General features: G+C 40.3%; 1 pseudogene; it reads left to right on the top strand.

The window, feature by feature from the left end:
• LOC110260710 lies at positions 14,333-18,025 on the top strand (annotated as a pseudogene).

The raw sequence follows: 18,762 nt of genomic DNA, 5'->3' as shown, positions 1-18,762 counted from the left end.
AAGCTAGTGTCTTTATAAGTCTAAGGTGACAGGAAGCTTAGACACATGGAAATACTTGCCCAAGCTTATATAGACAGCAAGTGGAGGAGTAGAGATTTGAACCCAGGAACTCTAACTGCAAGAGCTCACCCTCTCAATTATCACAAAGGCCTTTTTGTCACTCTTATCTGTATTGATTTCACTGTGATTTTATGTTCTCTTCAGTCAGATTCTAGTTCCAGAATTACTGCAGTTATGCAGGTCAAATATTTACTTGACCATCTTCCCAAAAGTAGTTTCCGATCATCTGGCATGAGTGTGAGGGGTGTATTCAAGTGATCTTAGTACCTTTAGAGTTGTTGATATCTTGAAAGACATTGAGAATATGCTGATTTAGCCTGTAGGTGATGCAACATGAAACAGACCAATGCAATATTAGTCAATAGGAGTACAATCCTAGACAAGCAGGATAAAAGACAAATTATACAAGGGTGAGAGTAGAACTTGGGAAACCAAAACTATAAAAATCATTACAGGATTGACTAGCCGCAGTCATTATTTTAAAAGAGCTGTGGGTCAGAGGTGATTATTATATGACTCAGCAACATCATGGTCCTATGGGACTAGAACTGAGATGAATGCAGTACTTCCTCTGTGCTCTGAGGACCTCAGACACTTACCAGTGTATCATAAATAACATTGCCTGCCCCCTCCCCCCGTAACTGGTAAAAGAGATTCAAGCATTAGTATTTTAGTTTAACCAATAAAATTGGAAAAGTTGAAAAATAAGAATGTTAGTCATTGTCTGAAAAAAAAAAAAGGGACATTTCACACACTCCTGATGGGATTCTGAAGGATACCACTCTTCTACAGGACTATTTGGTGACATGTATTAAAAGACTTCAACTGTGAATATTCTTGGAGCAATTCTAATTTAAGGATTTTTTTCACCCTAAAGAAATTATTGAAACTGGATGAAAAGAGAGTTCCCTTCATGGCTCAGTGGTTAATGAACCTGACTAGGATCCATGAGGATGTGGATTCAATCCCTGGCCTTGCTCAGTGGGTTAAGGATCCAGCATTGCCCTGAGCTGTGGTGTAGGCCAGCAGCTGTAGCTCTGATTTGACCCCTAGCCTGGGAACTTCCATATGCCGTGGATGCATCTCCCCCAAAAAAAAGCAAAAAAAAAAAAAAAAAAGAAAAAGATTTTAGTTATAAATGCTTTCTGGCTGTCAATATAATTTTTAATAGCAAGATTAGTTTGTATGGTGTAACATTATATGACCATTAAAAATCCTATTGCTAAATGAGAATTTTTAATTGTTTTTAGGTCGTACACCATTTGGGGAATATGAGGAAAGCTGCCACTCCCTTTTTGGAAAGAAAGCACATATGCACCTCCATAAAAATTTTTATATAATTTTCCAGAATTCATGAAGCCCATGCACAGACTTGGGTTGAAGATTACAATTCTATAGTGAAGAGTAATAATTGAGGATATGGGAAAACAGTCCAAAAGGCACATATGTGCTTTGGCATAGGAGATTACAAAAAGATATATATCAAAACAGCTTTGAGAAATATGATGTTGCAGTTTTAAAAAAATTTCTTCTTTGGGCTTTTCAGTATTTCTCTAATTTACCACCATATTCTCTAATTAACCATATTAAATTGAAATAATTAAAACACATTATTTCAATATGATTTTTAAAAGTTATTTTATTATGGGGTAAAAAAAAAAAATACTTAGAGAAGTCCCCAGGAATATACCAAAAATGAAAAATGGGAAGTTCCCATCTTGGCTCGGTGGTAATGAGCCCGACTAATATCCATGAGGATGCAGGTTCAATCACTGGCCTCCATCAGTGGGTTAAGGATCTGGCATTGCCCTGAGTTGTGGTGTAGGTCACAGACATGGCTTGGATCTGTCGTTGCTGTGGCTGTGGCGTAGGCTGGCAGCTGCAGCTCTGATTCGACCCCTAGCCTGGAAACTTCCACATGCTGCATGTGTGCCCTAAAAAGAAAAAAAAAATTAGAAAAAGTAAAGTGCAGGAGTTCCCGTCGTGGCGCAGTGGTTAACGAATACGACTAGGAACCATGAGGTTGCGGGTTCGGTCCCTGCCCCTTGCTCAGTGGATTAAGATCCGGAGTTGCCCTGAGCTGTGGTGTAGGTTGCAGACACGGCTCGGATCCCGCGTTGCTGTGGCTCTGGTGTAGGCCGGCGGCTATAAGCTCCGATTCAACCCCTAGCCTGGGAACCTCCATATGCCGCGGGAGCAGCCCAAGAAATAGCAACAACAACAACAACAACAACAACAAAAAGACAAAAGACAAAAAAAAAAAAAAAAAAAAAAAAAAAGAAAAGAAAAAGTAAAGTGCAAAGGAATAAGAATAATATCATGTTGCCCATGGCAATAGGCACTTCCCAGAGGAGGGCACAAAGCAGTTCTCTGACCTCATGGAACATTCAAGGGAAATAGCTTTAATTTAAACCAAAGGTTATGCTTGGGCAGAAAAAAGAATTTCTTTTCTGTCGTGTGTAAAATACTTAGATGGGTCACTCAAGGACAAGGTGAAACTTCTGTCCATGGAAATACAAAAGGTGTAGCAAAAAATTATCGATCTGGTTGTTTAAGCAGCCGTCTCCCTGAAGTCATGGAATGGAATCAGGTGGTTCATCTAGCGGCCTTCTGTTCAATCAGTTTCTATTTTTGAAATAGTATGCTGGTACACAGAGGAAGCAGCACTGCCAGTACTCGGCAATTTGCTCCATCCCTGCATAGTGACGCCCCTTCTCTCACACCCATCAGCTGGTGGGGGTGGGTGATGAGTGCTGCTTCTCTAATAAGGTGACTCGGATATCCTATTAATAAATGTTGGCTACAAGGGAAATTGGTGATCTAATTTCAACAAAGCTGAATTCATTTTTTGTGGCTCCGTCTGATGCACATCACTCAAATGAAGTATGGTGTAAAAAGTCTGGTCAAGTAAAATTATTCTTCATGCTCATGATTATTAATGGTCATGATTTCTCGGGAGGAAAGCATTCTATTTATCAGGCAGATTGAGTCCTCTGGAGACTTGCTGAATCTGTAGTGGAATTTCTCTAATCTACTCTGCAGGCTTGGCAATCCTTTGACCTTGGTATTTCTTATTTCTTATCGTACTTACATTCTTTTTATGACCTTGAAGTGTTGCTGCTAAAAACATATTCCTTAGGATAATGCAGATTCTATGACAGAATGCATCCTTGAATATCATTATAGTACACACACACACACACACACACACACACACGCGCGCGCATACAGAAACATGTATACACACAAACTACATGTATAAATGTAGAAATATGCAATATAGTGTCATGGTTAAGAGCATGAGCTCTGTAGACAAAGTTTCTGAGTTGAGTTCCTAATACCCCTATAGCTTTGTGAACTTGGGCTATTTATTTATTTATTTATTGTCTTTTTGAGGGCCACATCTGCAGCATATGGAAGTTCCCAGACTCGGGGTATAATCAGAGTTGTAGCCACTAGCCTACGCCACAGCCACAGCAATGCCAGATCCAAGCCATGTCTGCAACCTAAACCACAGCTCATGGCAATACCAGATCCTTAATCCACTGAGCAAGGCCAGGGATTGAACCTGCAACCTCATGGTTCCTAGTAGGATTGGCTTCTGCTGCGCCATGACGGGAACTCCTTGGCAATTTATTTAACCTTGATAAAATTTAGTTTATCAAAATGGGGATAATAATGGTTACCTTTCTGATAGGGTAGTTATGAACATTGAGTGCATTAATACACATACAATGATTATAAGATTGCCTGTACTACAGTGCATGCTTGCTAGTAGTAGCAACAGTTTCTGAGTATCAGAAGGTTTGAGAGAGACTGATTTATTATTTCTTCCAGCTCCAGATCATGGAAGTCTTGCTTGTTCCTAAGGCCACAGGAACCAGGATCTCCTTTGGCTGTTTTACCTTTTCTAGCACTAGCTTCTCTAGGGCAGATGCTCCCAGTTGCCCCTATTGGTGCTAGGTCATTATGAGGGCAGGATTACTCAGGGGGATCATGAGGTAGATAGAGCTCTCCAAGCTTGGGCACCCATGGGAGTGGAGTCCTGTTAGTTATTCCTAAGTTAACCTACTAGCCAAAGCTACCTGTGGAAGAGGGTCCATCTTAGTCCCTTGTATTTTTACTGGTCTTCCAGCCTGAGTACCACAGACTGTCTTGAGCGTATTGAGTGTCTCCCCTGGTCCATAGCTTCATAGTCCAGTTGATTATTTCTTTATGTATTCTATGCCCTCCAATAGGATACCTGAATCCTTCTTGGGATTCTTGTTTCTGGGGATCCCAGATTTTGACTTTTCTGGATGAGCCAGATGAACTGATTATATTGAGATGTTGGCAAAGACAGCACACTTTGGATGGGTACATCTTCCTTAACTCAGAGGTAATCATGGATGGGTACATCTTCCTTCATACAGAGGTAAAATTTCTAAAGTTGTATGTAAACCAAAATTCTGTAACTTGCTGAAACAGTTTTGTTCTTTTTCTTTTTGGTAAAAATTCTGCCATATTATCAAATAATGCATCAAATAAACACAGGTAATAACATCCTCTATTGTATAAAGCACTATAAGAGATCTTGAGAGGAAGTTATCAAAGAAGCATAAATTATATTTGTCTCCACAGAGTCTGTGTTTTAACAGAGAGTCATGGAAAAAGACATATATATGTACTTTTTTTTTTTTTTTAACTGCATATGACCCTGTTTGATTGCTCTGTAGTTGTGGGGAGTAGAAATAGTCCCCACTGAAATCTACTATTAGAACTTCAGAGGTAAATATGAAGGATTTTTTTTTTTTTTTTTTGCTTTTTAGGGCTGTGCTCACAGCATATGGAAGTTGATTTGGAGCTGCAGCTGCTGGCCTACACCACAGCCACGGCAACTTGGGATCCGAGCCAAGTCTGCCACCTACACTACAGTTCACAGCGACACCAGATCCTTAACCCACTGAGCGAGGCCAGGGATCACACCCCCATCCTCATGGATACTAGTTGGATTCATTTCTACTGAGCCATGACAGGAACATCCTGAAATATTTTTAACATTTTGATTTCTTAAACATTGCATATTCTGGATTTACTTCTTGTTATTTCATTCTGTTCAGTTAAAGTGATTTAGTAAATCCACAAACAGTGCAACTAAATTACTTAACCTTCCACAACATTTTATATAAATCAAATAACAACAATAAACCTTTGCTGGACTTCAAGTTCTGATATTTGGTTCTGAAAATGGAGTATTTTGGGCTTGAGCCCTTTTGGTTTCAGAGGCTTCTCAAAAGTGTCATTTAGGAAGAGAGGCCAGAGTAGGTGGGGTCCCATGAGGTGAGGACAATGCCTTACTATTCCTACAGGCACCTTGCCTTTGGCAGAGTTCTTTTGTGGTGCATTGTGACCTCTGTACCATGATTGTTGGCCTGGCAGCTTTTCCTTCTGTCAGAGAGGACCAAGAACAAAGTTTGAGTGATTGTTTATCCTTGGCTCCTGAATCCCCCTCTTGGCTTCCCACAGCTGCTCCATTGTCCTCTGCGGTTAGCTTCTCCACCTGGGATGCTTAGAAAACTGGATAGTCCAGGGATGGAGCGAGTCATTATTGAATGTCTGCTTCCTTGTCAAAGGAAGGCTCTGGACAGTCTCTGTTCTTTTTTCTTTTAAAGGAAATTAGAGGACATTGCTGGGCTTTGTGTCATGAGGTAGGTCTGGCCTGTAGCATCCTAGTTGTCTCATATGAGAAGTGGAGAATTCATTGTTCATCATTTTTGTGTCTCTGGACTGAAAGTTCTTTAGCTGGTTTTGTCCTTGAGCTAGAAAAGTAAATGTTACCCATGAGACTCAAAGGAATTTTCCTGCTTAGGATTTAATAGTGCAAATAATAACTTTAATACCCTACAGAAAGAACACTTTGATGGCTGAAAGAAAACCTTTTGGGCCAACCTGATCCCTGAAGTTAGACGAGGAGAGGAGATGGGGTAGGTCAAGTGTTTTTAATCTCTCCAGATGAGAGTTGCAGTTTTGCAAACTATCTTATGGTTCATAAACTGCTCTAAACATTTTAGAAAACTTTGCGGAAAACATTCTCTGATTGGCTTCAGAGTCATCTTGAAATACTTTCCATTAATTAGATATAATGGATTGTCTGATGGATTCTTTTTGGCCTGGCAGAGGTAATTAGTCATGAACAAAGGTACTTGGCCATTTTTTATTATACAAGTATGAGAATTACGCTTTTACTTTTTTTTTTTATAGTTGCCATTTGATGAAACAAAAGAATTTACTCAAGTGAACATTGGATTTTTTTTTTTCCTTTCAGAATCCCTATTTAAAATAAGAACACCTTCCTTTGCAGTCTGTCCCCCTTCCAACTCCCCAGCACTCACTGGCTGTAAGAGCCTGACAAATCACTCACACTAAGTATGTTTTTTCAGCTATAAAAGATATTAATAATACTCTCAAAATAAATTGAAATAGTATCATGATTGCTTTAATAAATAATGCTATGTTATGTTGTCTATAAAAAGTAATGACACTTGGAGCTCCTGCTGTGGTGCAGTGGGTTGAGAATCTGACTGCAGTGGCTTGGGTCCCTGTGGAAGTGCAGGTTCCACCCCTGGCCTGGTGCAGGGGGTTAAAGGATCTGGTGTTGCTGCAGCTGTGATGTGGGTCACAGCTGTACCTTGGATTTGATCCCTGGTCCAGGAGCTTCCGTGTGCTATGAGCGCGACCATTAAGGAAAAAAAGAGAGAGAGAGAGAGAGGGAAAGAGAGAGAGGGAGAGAGAGGCTTGCCAGAGGCTGGAATAAGCAGTGTTTTTCAAATACTGGTTTGCAACCCATTACTAGGTCCTGAAATCAACTTGCTGGGTTGAGATGAGTAGTTAAAAAAAGAAGTGAAATAGAATAGGATAGAAAACATGCGCATGCTCACAGGTAGTAAGGTAATAAGTGTTGTTTCACAGAAGGTTGTGAAGTATGCATAAAGTTGTGATGTTTAATATATTTTTTACTGAGGGTCAAGGACACTGATGTTTGAGAGCTGCTGGAGAAGGTGTGCCTTACACAATGGAAGCAGCATCAATTTTTGAGCAATTTTATCCACTAAAATTTTTCTTAAAACTTTTCTAGCTGCCTTCCTCTGAGTTTGTATTGAAGACGAAACAGTCTTTTGAAGTCTTAGACCCACAGAATCTTCTTATCTATCTCGCTATCTCTCTATCTATTTACTGCTTTTTAGGGATACACCTGTGGCATATGGAAGTTCCCAGGCTAGGGGTCAAATCGGAGCTGCAGAAGCTGGCCTATGCCACAGCCACAGCAATGCCCAAAATCCTTAACCGACTGAGCCAGGCCAGGGATCGAACCTGCATCCTCATGGTACTACTCAGACTCATAACCTGCTGAACTATAACGGAAACTCCTAGACTGACAGAATCTTAATCAGAGGCATTAAATAACAATTTTGAAAGCACAGTATTTTCTCTCTTTGAGCAGACACTGTTACCCACATAATTGCCAACTACCTGTATCTCTTCCCTGTTGTTGCTACCTCTGGAGCTCTCACAAAAAACTCAGGGAATACAGGCCCTATCTTCAGTTCCAGGGATAAATCCTGACAGGTCTAAGCCTACCATAATGGTTTCATTTCCCTTGATGGTAATTACTATGGATATAATTCCGGCCTACAAGATGTGAAGGCCACTTCTGAGAATGGTTTCCTTGCTGATAAAAACAGGTCACAAGAAAAGGTTTCACCTTCTCCTTTTTCCACTAGATGTGTCATTTAATAATGCCTGGATCTGTGATAGACATTTTTTCTCTCTAGAGGAAACTCCTGAGGACATCTCAGTGACTGGCAGAGCTGAAAGAAGGAAATAACCAGTTCTTTGATAATGGTATTGAGTCCTAAATTTCACCCATCCTGAAGCTCTTCTGCCTCTACCTCTGGCTTCTTTCTGAGTAAAGAACATATTTTTGTGGTTTAAGACATTTTATGACAGGGTTTTCTGTTGTTTGCAGCTCTAAGTATAATTGCTAATATATCCAGAATAACATCTTGATAATGTTCCTGAGAAATGTAACCCATGTCACTGCATATCCTTAGACTATATTGAGCTGTACCACATGGTTGTGTCCAATTGGAGAGCCAGATGTGAGTCAGAAGGTTCTATATCATCTTCTTCTAAATCATCATGCCTCACGCTCATTGGAGTCACCTCCCTAGAGAAGCTGTTTGTGTAAGTGTATGAAGAAAAGTGATTCTTAATGCCTTGTGTAGTTTGTGTTTTGTGAGACAATTTTACACCTATTTTTATTGAGGATTCATTAATTAAAAATTATTTATGGAACACTGACAAGTGCCAGAGTGTTATGTATTGGTGATACAGTGGTAAGTATGATCAACAGAGTTCATCTTTACTGTGAGCCTAAAATCAAGTTATTCTCAGTAACTTTGTAAAGTATGGCAGCTATTGCTAAATTTATTGTGTATTTAGTCATGAATTGACCATGTTTCAATATTCTGCTGTGGACTGTGCAAAAGAATGCAGTGGTAAGCAAAACAGACCCAACTCTTATCTACTCCACTTGGAGTTTAAAATCAAGCTCTTCATAATCATCTTACAAGATAGTAAATATTATTCCTTCACTCACTGAACAAATAACTATAAACACTTTATTTTAAACATTTTTTATTTTTTATTTTTTTGGTTTTTAGGGCCATACTCCCATGGCATATGGAGGTTTCCAGGCTAGGGGTCGAATGGAACCTACACCACAGCCACAGCAATGCAGGATCCAGGCTGCATCTGAGACCTACACCTCAGCTCACAGCAATGCTGGATCCTTAACCCACTGAGTGAGGTCAGGGATGGAACCTGCATCCTCATGGTTTCTAGTCAGATTCGTTTCTGCTGAGCCATGATGGGAACTCCTAAAACACTTTGTATGTGCTAAGTACAGATGAGAAAACTGAAGCCAGAGAGATGAAATGACTTAATCAACACAATAAGTTTTCATTGAGAAAGTATGATCTAGAACAAAGGAATCTTCTGTGATTCAAGTGATTTTCTCAACGTGATCACATTGTCATTTAAAAAAAAACAACAAAAAACTTATCAATTTAATACATTTTTAAAAATCAGGACTTGAAGTGATATTAAGGGTCTATGGGGGTATAAATTGGTTTGGTCTTTCTGGAAGGCAATCTGACACTATGTACAAAAGTTTCAGGAGTTCCCGTCGTGGCTCAGTGGTTAATGAATCCAACTAGGAACCATGAGGTTTTGGGTTTGATCCCTGGCCTTGCTCAGTGGGTCAAGGATCACGGCGTTGCCATGAGCTGTGGTGTAGGTTGCAGACGCAGCTCGATCCCTCGTTGCTGTGGCTCTGGTGTAGGCCGGCAGCTACAGCTCCAATTAGACCCCTAGCCTGGGAACCTCCATATGCCGCAGGAGCGGCCCAAGAAATGGCAAAAAGACAAAAAAAAAAAAAAAAAAAAAAAAATTTTAAAGTGCATACACCACACTTCGACTCTCAGAATTTCATAAGGAAATTGCAATACAAATATACAATTATATATATGCATTTATGTTCACTGTGGCCTTACTTATCATGTAAAACATTGACAGTAACATAACCAATATAGAGATAAGTTAATAAATTTTAAGACAAGTAGTCTCAACTCCTGTGATCACATTCTTTTTAAATTTTTTTAAAGTGTGGTTTATTTATAATGTTGTCAATTTCTGCTGTACAGAAGAGTGACCCAGTCATACATATATATATACCTTCCTTTTCTCATACTATCTTCTATCAAGTTCTATCACAAGAGATTTTATATAGTTCCCTGTGCCATACAGCAGGAACATTGTCTTTTAAATGATGTGAAGGACAGTGAAAATGACTTCCGAAGCACACCTTGCTAAGTTTGTAAAAAAATCAGCATCCACACTGTTCTCTCAAACAAACATATCCTTTCTTTTCTCATATAAAGTGAAGCTGGAAAATTTCTCTGAACTTTAAATGTAACATTTACTTTTATATCCCAGGGTACAAAACTAGCCCAAATATAGCCCAAATAGCTCAAAAGGCTGGAGCGCCATCAAAATGTAAGTTTTGAATGAATAAATAGGATGATTAGGGTGCTTAGAGAAAAGCAAAAATTCGAGAATTTATGGAGAGAACATAGGTCAATGCCTTTATAGCTATTCACTTCAAGTAGATGTATCTATATGACATTTCCACAGAGTCCATGTATCTTATCTGTGCTGTTGGAGTTCCTGTGATTGTCTTGTTGTTTGTACATTCTCTTCAAACCTCTCTATAGATTCCTCACTTTTTCTAAATTCATTCTTGACCTTACTCAATTGATCCAAAATCATTGACTCAGGATCTCCTTCAGAAGGACAAGAAAGGATGCTTTAAGGCCATCAAATATATAGCTCTTAATGCTTAAGGGACTATAAGTTTCTAAATATAGTAGTCCTCCTTATCTGCGGTTTACTTTCTGCCATTTCAGTTACTGTGTTCAGTCATGGTCTAAAAATATTAAATGGAAAATTCCAGAAAGAAGCAATTCATAAGTTTTAAATTGCAGTGCCATACCGAGTAGTGTGATGAAATCTCACACCATCCCTCTCTGTTCCGCCCAGGATGCCCAATCGATGACATTATCTGCTCCTGACATCTAACCATCAATGATCCAGGATCATCCAAAGCAGAAACTCTCCCTTCTGACATGTTGTCCAAAGATCAATAGTAGCCTAAAGCTCTGTTAGAGTGCCTGTGTCATTAATCTCACTTCATTACCTCATGCAGGCATTTTATCATCTCACATCATCACAAAAAGAAGGAGTACAGTAAAATAAGATAGAGATATAGAGAGTCCATATTCATGTAACTTTTAGTACAGTATGTGGTTGTAATTGTTCTTATTTATTTATTTATTTTTAGGGCCATATCCGCGGCATATGAAGTTCCCAGGCTAGGGGTTGAATCAGAGCTGCAGCTGCTGGCCTATGCCACAGCCACAGCAACACAGGATCTGAGCCCTGTCTGTGACCTACAGCACAGCTCTTGGCCACCCCGATCCCCAATCCACTGAGTGAGGCCAGGGATCATACTCACATCTTCATGGATACTATTCGAATTAGTTTCCGCTGTGCCACAATGAGAACTCCTAATTGTTCTATTTTATTGTTAGCTATTGTTAACCTCTTACCGCACCTAATTTAAACTTCAATCTCTTACACTGTTGAGACAAATGTTATAAACTTTATCATAGGTATGTATTTATAGGAAAGAATACAGATAAATAGGATGTTACTATCCATGCTTTCAGACATCCACTGGGGTTCATGGAACATGTCCTCCGTGGGTAAGAGAGAATGACTATAGCATAAATGCTCATAAGTTGGAAACAGAGTTGTAAAACACCACTCTCTGAAATATTAACAAGCATTAAGATAATATGACTTTAGTCATCTAGTGGAAATATTACTTGGAAATAGCATTCCTTAAGAGAAGAAGAACAATGATGTTGACTAAAAATATTGACTACATCGAAGAAAGAATGAAGCTGGGAAAAGAGGTAGAGGATTTGTGGGAATATGGAAAAAGAAGGTCACCTTTGTACCCTGAAATGAGTTGTCCCAGGAAATAACAGTGGCCCCAGGAGGTCCTGCCTGTCTCATTGGCCCATGGGTTGGAGGTGGCTTGGGGAATGAGTGAGCCCTTAGGAGAGAGTTGACAGGGAGGCTTCCTGTCAGATGCCGGTTTCTCTTGGAGTCATTTTTCCTGCTCAGAACACATACAGGATTTTGTCCCTCCATCCTGCCTTAGAATGTAGCTACAAATTGAGTGAATGGACTTCCTGGACTCATTTATTTTTTCTTTTTTTCTTTTTTTTTCTTTAGGGTCATACCCATGGCATATGGAGGTTCCCAGGCTAATAAGAGCTGTAGCCGCCCGCCTATGCCAGAGCCACAGCAATGCCAGATCCAAGCCACATCTGTGACCTACACCACAGCTCATGGCAATGCCAGATCCTTAACCCACTGAGCGAGGCCAAGGATTGAACCTGCAACCTCATGTTTCCTAGTCAGATTCGTTTCTGCCGTGCCACGACGGGAACTCCCTTGGACTCTTTTAGTTTGTACTCTAAAAGGATTGGTTCATTCTTAGTTCTATTCATGCATTTACATCTCCAAACATAACTCCTGGACAGGTAGAGAGTCAATGTATGTTCTTGAACTTTTAATCAATGAAATGGAACATGGGTGTGAGTGTGAATATAACTCAAGTATAGAGGTAAAGAGTTGAAATGCATCACTCTATTTTTATTGCCTTTAACTTCCTTAGTAGTTGTTGCTTCCATTGTGTTTTTTGGCACCTTTCAATTTAGCAAATAACCAAATAGTGCCAAACTAGTTTCCTAATGGAGTGAGAGAAAGGTGAAAGCAACAGGTTAATGACAAAACAATCATCAAAGGAAATGTCATTAATGGAAACTCACTCTGGTCCATGTGTCTTGCTTGGGGAGGAGCTTATGTGGGCAGACTAGGCAGCAGGAAGGGGTTTTATTATTTTTGTTTGAGTTAATTTATTGTTCTTTTCATTAAAGTTATCATAGATTTCTTGGTTGTGTCCCTGGTCAAATATAAGCCAGAGTATAAATATACATTTCAGTTTGTACCTAGTTAGAAATATGCCTGTTTTCATAGAATATAAAATCAATATCAAAGTCACATATAATTTTCTGGTCAAAAACAGTGGCACCAGTGTATTATTACATAGCTGAGTTCTCAACTAGTTGTGTGGAAACAAAGGGTATGGCCTCTGGAACCAGAATGCCTGAGCTTGAATCTCAGCTCCGCCCCTAACTAGCTCTGTGATAAATCGCTTAACCTCTCTGTGTCTAGTTTCCTCTTGTTTAAGTTTTATATCTTTTTATTTTTTATTTATTTTTTGTCCTTTTGCCTTTTCAAGGGCCGCTTCCCATGGCATATGGAGGTTCCCAGGCTAGGGGTCCAATCGGAGCTGTAGCCACTGGCCTACGCCAGAGCCACAGCAACGTGGGATCCGAGCCGCGTCTGCAACCTACACCACAGCTCACGGCAACGCCGGATCATTAACCCACTGAGCAAGGGCAGGGACCGAACCCGCAACCTCATGGTTCCTAGTCGGATTCGTTAACCACTGCGCCACGACGGGAACTCCTAAGTTTTATATCTTGTATCTCTTTGGTCAGTGTTTCCTGTAAGTTATTCATCTTTGCCTCTAGTTTATTTCCAATGTCTTGCATCATCTTCAGCATTAACAGTCTAAAGTCTGTTTCCTGGAGGCTGAGAGTCTCCTCATCACTTAGCTGATTTTCTGGAGTTTTTCCTTTTACCCTCATCTGAGTTATAGTTCTCTGTCTTTCCATTTTTATAGGTTTTTGGTGTGGTGACTTTTTACAGATTCAAGAGTTGTAGCCTCTTACCTCTGCCCCCCTTGTGGCTGAAGTCTATATGGGGGCTTGCTGTAGGCTTCCTGATGGGAGGGGCTGATGCCTGCCCACTGGTGGGTGGAGCAGATTCTAATCTCCCTGGTGGGTGGGGCTTAGTCTCTGGATGGGATTAGAGGCATCTGTGTGCCTGAGGGGTCTTTAGGTAGCCTGCTTACTGAGGGGCAGGGCTGTGATCCCACCTGGATTATTGTTTGCCCTGGAGCTTCTCAGAGATGACTGATGGATGGGGCCAGGTTTTCCAAAAATGGCCACCTCCAGAGAAAGGCAGCTGCTGTATATTCCTGAGAGCTTTGCCTTCAGTGTCCTTCCCTCACAACAAGCCACATTCACCCCTGTTTTCCCAGAATGACTTCCAAGAACTACAGTCAGGTTTGACCCAGATTCCTATGGAGACCTTGCTCTGCCCTGGGATCCAGTGCACGTGAAAGTCCGTGTGCACCTTTTAAGAATGGGGTCTCTGTTTCCCCCAGTGCTGTGGAGCTCCTGCGCACAAGCCCCACTGACCTTTCAATGCCAGATGCTCCAGGGGCTCTTTCTCCCAGTTCCAGATCCCAGCACGTGAGGGTTTGATGTGGAGCTCAGAACTCTCACTCCTGTAGGTGAGTCTCTGTGAACCAGTTAGTTTTCAGTCTGTGGAGCCTCCCACCCGGGAGTTATGGGGTTGTTTATATTGAGAAATCGCCCCTCCTTCCTCTTGATGTGTCCTCTTTTTCTTCTGGAGTAGGGTATCTTTTTTAAGGTTTCTGGTCCATTCTGGTGGAGATTGCTCAGCTTTTAGTTGTGAATTTTGTTGTTTTTAGGAGAGAAGTTGAGCTCCAGTCCTTCTATTCTGCCATCTTAATCCTCTCTCCTAGATGGGGTGTTTTAAAATAAAACACAACATGCTTCACTCAGGCATTTGATGGAGAAACTCTGGGGGCTGAGGTTGGGGCTTGGCTTTTGTGAGGCCCCATCTTCCTCTGTAGAAGGTCCCACTCCAGGGGAAGATGCTGCCCAGTTCTTAGTTTCCTAATATATAAATTGGAAATGATAATAGTGCTGCATTATAGGGTCATTGTGAGGATTTAATGAGTTCATATGTGTTAGGTTGTTAGAAGAGTGCCTGATACTTAATAAATGTTGGATATTATTGTTAATAATCAAATATTACTAATAATATCAATGTCAAGATTTAATAAAATATTAATTCTAGCATGTTAAAAATTTAGAATCCCTACATAGTGTAATATTTCAAGAAAGTGTGCAATGATAACTTTTACAAATTGTCATGCTTTTAAATAAACTTAAATTTTATTAATATCATTTATACCTACATTTGAAATAGCAATACTGAATATTTGTGAATATTCATGGATATATCTGTGTCCCCTGAGGCATCCATAGTATGAGCAGCCCTCAGTTTGGGAAACACTGGCTTCTTAAACTTAAATGCTTACTCTATATATTAGTCATAGAAATTAGTACAGATCCTTTCTCGAAAGAAATTTCATTGACTCTGAAAGAAAATAGGCTGCAGTTAAGAATCGAATACACTTAAATATTTAAAAATAACCACAGAACTGGTATAGTATCTCCCTTAGGCTAGTGGGGTTCACTCCATGTGACCAGGGATCTCAAATCTGACAGAAAGAAGTGAAGAGAGAAGCAGGGGCAATTTTGTGAATGGAGGTAGAGAGCAGAGTGGTTAAAAGCCCATGGCAATCCTTTGAGGAAGGTGGTAATAATGTCCTCTTTCACAGATAAGAAAACAGAGCAGGTTCAGCCACTGGCTGGAAGTCTTTGAATAAGAGCTGAGATTCAAATCTAAGACTGGTTGATGCTGGAGCACCGTACTTTTAGGCTATAGTTCTTCCAAAAATGACTCTCATTTTAAGATACCCTGAGGGTTGTGTAGAGTTTTTTGTTTTTTTGTTTTTTGATAGATTTTTATTTTGCTTAATCCCCAGAACACACCAAATAGATGTAATGCTGATAGAGACAAGAAAAGAATAAATATAGCTATTTGTCATGGCAGCCAGCAGTGAGGAAAGGCCTGAGATCTTCCATGAAGTTCCTTACAAGCCAGAGACTAAAATCTAGGTTCCTTAGCTGGTCAGTAAAGATTGGGCCTCAAGAATAAGTCTGTTTAAATGCCTGTGGGCAGGGGGATCAAAAAGGCAGGATGGAGCTAAGTCTCCACTGCAAAGGTAGTGGTGATGATGCAGTGGTAAGAAAGAGGCCATTCTCAGTGATAGGTTATCTTTCAAAGGAGGGAGTAATGGTGGATAAGGAAAGACCCTATCAAGGTCGAGGAATGCATGTCTAAAGGATTACAGAGAAGGGGAAGAAAGCAGTCTCCACAAGACACAAGGAAAGTCAGGAGGCAGAGGCTGATAGCCCTGGGGAGAACTGTGATGTAGGGAGGAGTTGGGGAGGAGGGTGGCCCATTAGGGTCCATTCTTTAGCTGCTTTCTGCTCTGGGGTGGTATTTGGATGTCTGGTCTTAGGCCATTACTCTCTATTTCCGTCTTATAATTGGCAGCTGGCTGAGGATTTCTCTCTCTTCTGCTATTCTTTGCTCTCCCCTGACTGTTTCAGGGTTTTCTTGCTTTGAGGATTCCAGTGGTCACTGTCCTTTCACCTTATTTTGTCGAATGTTATTTCTGTGAATGAGATTTGCTAAGCCTCTTCGCTTTGTCTCCAGTCCCCAGGCTGGACTCCTGATGACCCTGTTAAGAAGCAACAATAAGGGAAGATGAACGGTTATTCATTGAGCATCTACTATATGTAAGGCCCTCATAAAACCGTGATCAATGTAACATAGTCCTTAAGGAGGTGATGTTCCTTTATGGAGGTGACCTTTTAAGAGGAGAAAACACAATTACAAAAATGTACATAATACAGTGTAAGAATATACCATGAAGAATAAGCACAATGCTGACTGTGAACTGCCTATAATTCCATCTTAGAGGAATTATACCTGCCTAAGAGGTCAGTGTATGTCACTACCTGGCAGCAGGGTAGGGGTCAGAACAGAAGGATGGAGATTGAGGGGATGAGTCAAGACGGTGAAGTGACACCACCTCTTCTGTGAACAGAGGAGTGTGCTGGTCCAGAGTTGGCCTTTAAGTCTCCCTGAGCAGCCCATTAGCTTTATGCAAGTGCAGAAGAAACACAAGTTACAACATATGAGATAATTATGCTTTCCCCTTGTAACAAGAGCATTTCTTGATGCCATCTCCTATTCTTCCTCTCCTTATTTAGGTTAAAATTGGGGGGTGGAGTTAGTCTGTAAAACTTTTTTGAAGGTGGTTTAAGAAGAAACTGGATGAAAACCTGTCTGGACACTAGTTTGATTATTTTGATGAGATGATTGTTCTTAGCCCCCAGTCATGATGCTCAAGGAAGCATCTGAGAATAATGAACAGTGGGGATGGAGGAGACACTCACCACAGGGCCCATCTGCTCCGAAGTATTGCCTGGAGTGCCTGGACCCTCCCCACCCCAGGAATAGTTGAGAAAAAGATGCTTTTGCAAACAGGAGGACCCAAAACTTGGCACCAACCTTTGGAAATTCAGGTTAACTGATGCCAAGCGGTAAAGATGAGAATGCTTCAGGATAAGAACTTGCTAAATAATGGAGAGAATCATATTACCTTTGGGAAACCTGTCAAGATATCATATATTAGAGTATTTCCATGCATTGCAAGGTTAAAGGAGGGATGTTAAAATACTGTGCAGCTTCTGCTGCTGCTCCTGGTGCTGCTTGTGTCTTTGTTCAGTGCAGACCTTGTACCTCTTTTGCTGAGGAGACTCCGGCACTCGCCATGGCCGGCAAAAAGCCCAAGGAAGGAGTCAAGACTGAGAACAATGATCATATTAATTTGAAGGTTGTGGGGGCAGGATGGTTCTGTGGTGCAGTTTAACATTAAAAGGCATACACCACTTAGTAAACTAATGAAAGCCTGTTGTGAATGACAGGGTTTGTCAATGAGGCAGATCAGATTCTGATTTGACGGGCAGCCAATCAATGAAACAGACACACCTGCACAGTTGGAAATGGAGGCTGAAGATACAATTGATGTGTTCCAGCAGCAGACAGGAGGTGACTACTAAAAAGGGAACCTGATACTTTACTCCAGAATTCTGTTCCTTGAGAACAAGAAGACATTCTCAATTAGAAAACTGCAATTTGGTTCTATCACATCCTGACTACTATAGTATAGTTTTCTCTATTCTTTCCTTTTCTCCTTCCCCATTCCTTTATTGTGCATTAACTAGTGTATGTGCATACGCATATTACATTTTTTTTAACTAAATGGCCAATGGTTTGTTTTGATTGACATCAAATAGAGATGGGATGGGGAAAAATACTGGTTTTGTGAAAATACCCCCTTTCTCCACTAATGGTATGCTCATTCATTACTTTATAGTCCAGTAAGTTATTTTGCTCTCACTGTTTAACAAAAAAAAAAAAAAAAAAAAAAAAAGAACACTGTAAAAATCCTTGTATATCTTTTTCAATTGGAGAATTTTAATGTTTTTCATGTATCATTATAAAACCAAGGACAATTTTATAACTTTTTTGTACATAGCTGTTACATGTAAGGCAATCTGTCTTTAAGTAGGGATAAATTACTCTTAAAAAAATGAATCCTAGATATTTTTCCCTTTAAGTCAAGTGTCTTGTTGTTTAAAGAAACTTCTTGTTTACAAATAAAATACTGTGCAGATATATTCCTGTTTAGAGAAGGATGCTGATATGAAAAATTACCAAACATCAGCAGAAAAGACATAGCATAGAGTTGCTCTTGTGGCTCAGTGGGTTGAAAACCTAACATAGTGTTCATGAGGGTGTGGGTTTGATCCCTGGCCTCGATCATTGGGTTAAGGATCCTGCGTTGCCTCAAGCGGCAGTGTAGGTCACACATGCAGCTTGGATCCGGATCTGGCGTTGCCCTGGCTGTAGCGTAGGCCTGAAACTGCAGCTCCCATTCATCCCTTAGCCTAGGAATGTCCATATGCTGCAGGTTCATCCATAAAAAGAAAAAAGAAAGAAAAAAGATATAGTTAAGAAGATGTTGGGTTTTCTTTTCCTTTAGCTATTCTTTTTCTTTTCTGGAAGAGAGAACTTCAAATAGAAACAGGATTTCTTGAAATGGGAACTTGCTAAAGTCTCTGTACTCCCCAAGGAAGAGAGTTGACTCAAGATCCAGAAATAGCAGAG

Source organism: Sus scrofa, chromosome 5 (genome assembly GCF_000003025.6).
Source record: "Sus scrofa isolate TJ Tabasco breed Duroc chromosome 5, Sscrofa11.1, whole genome shotgun sequence".
NCBI lineage: Eukaryota > Metazoa > Chordata > Mammalia > Artiodactyla > Suidae > Sus > Sus scrofa.
The sequence above is the reverse complement of the archived record's forward strand: the minus strand, read 5'-3'. Positions and strand labels throughout refer to the sequence as shown.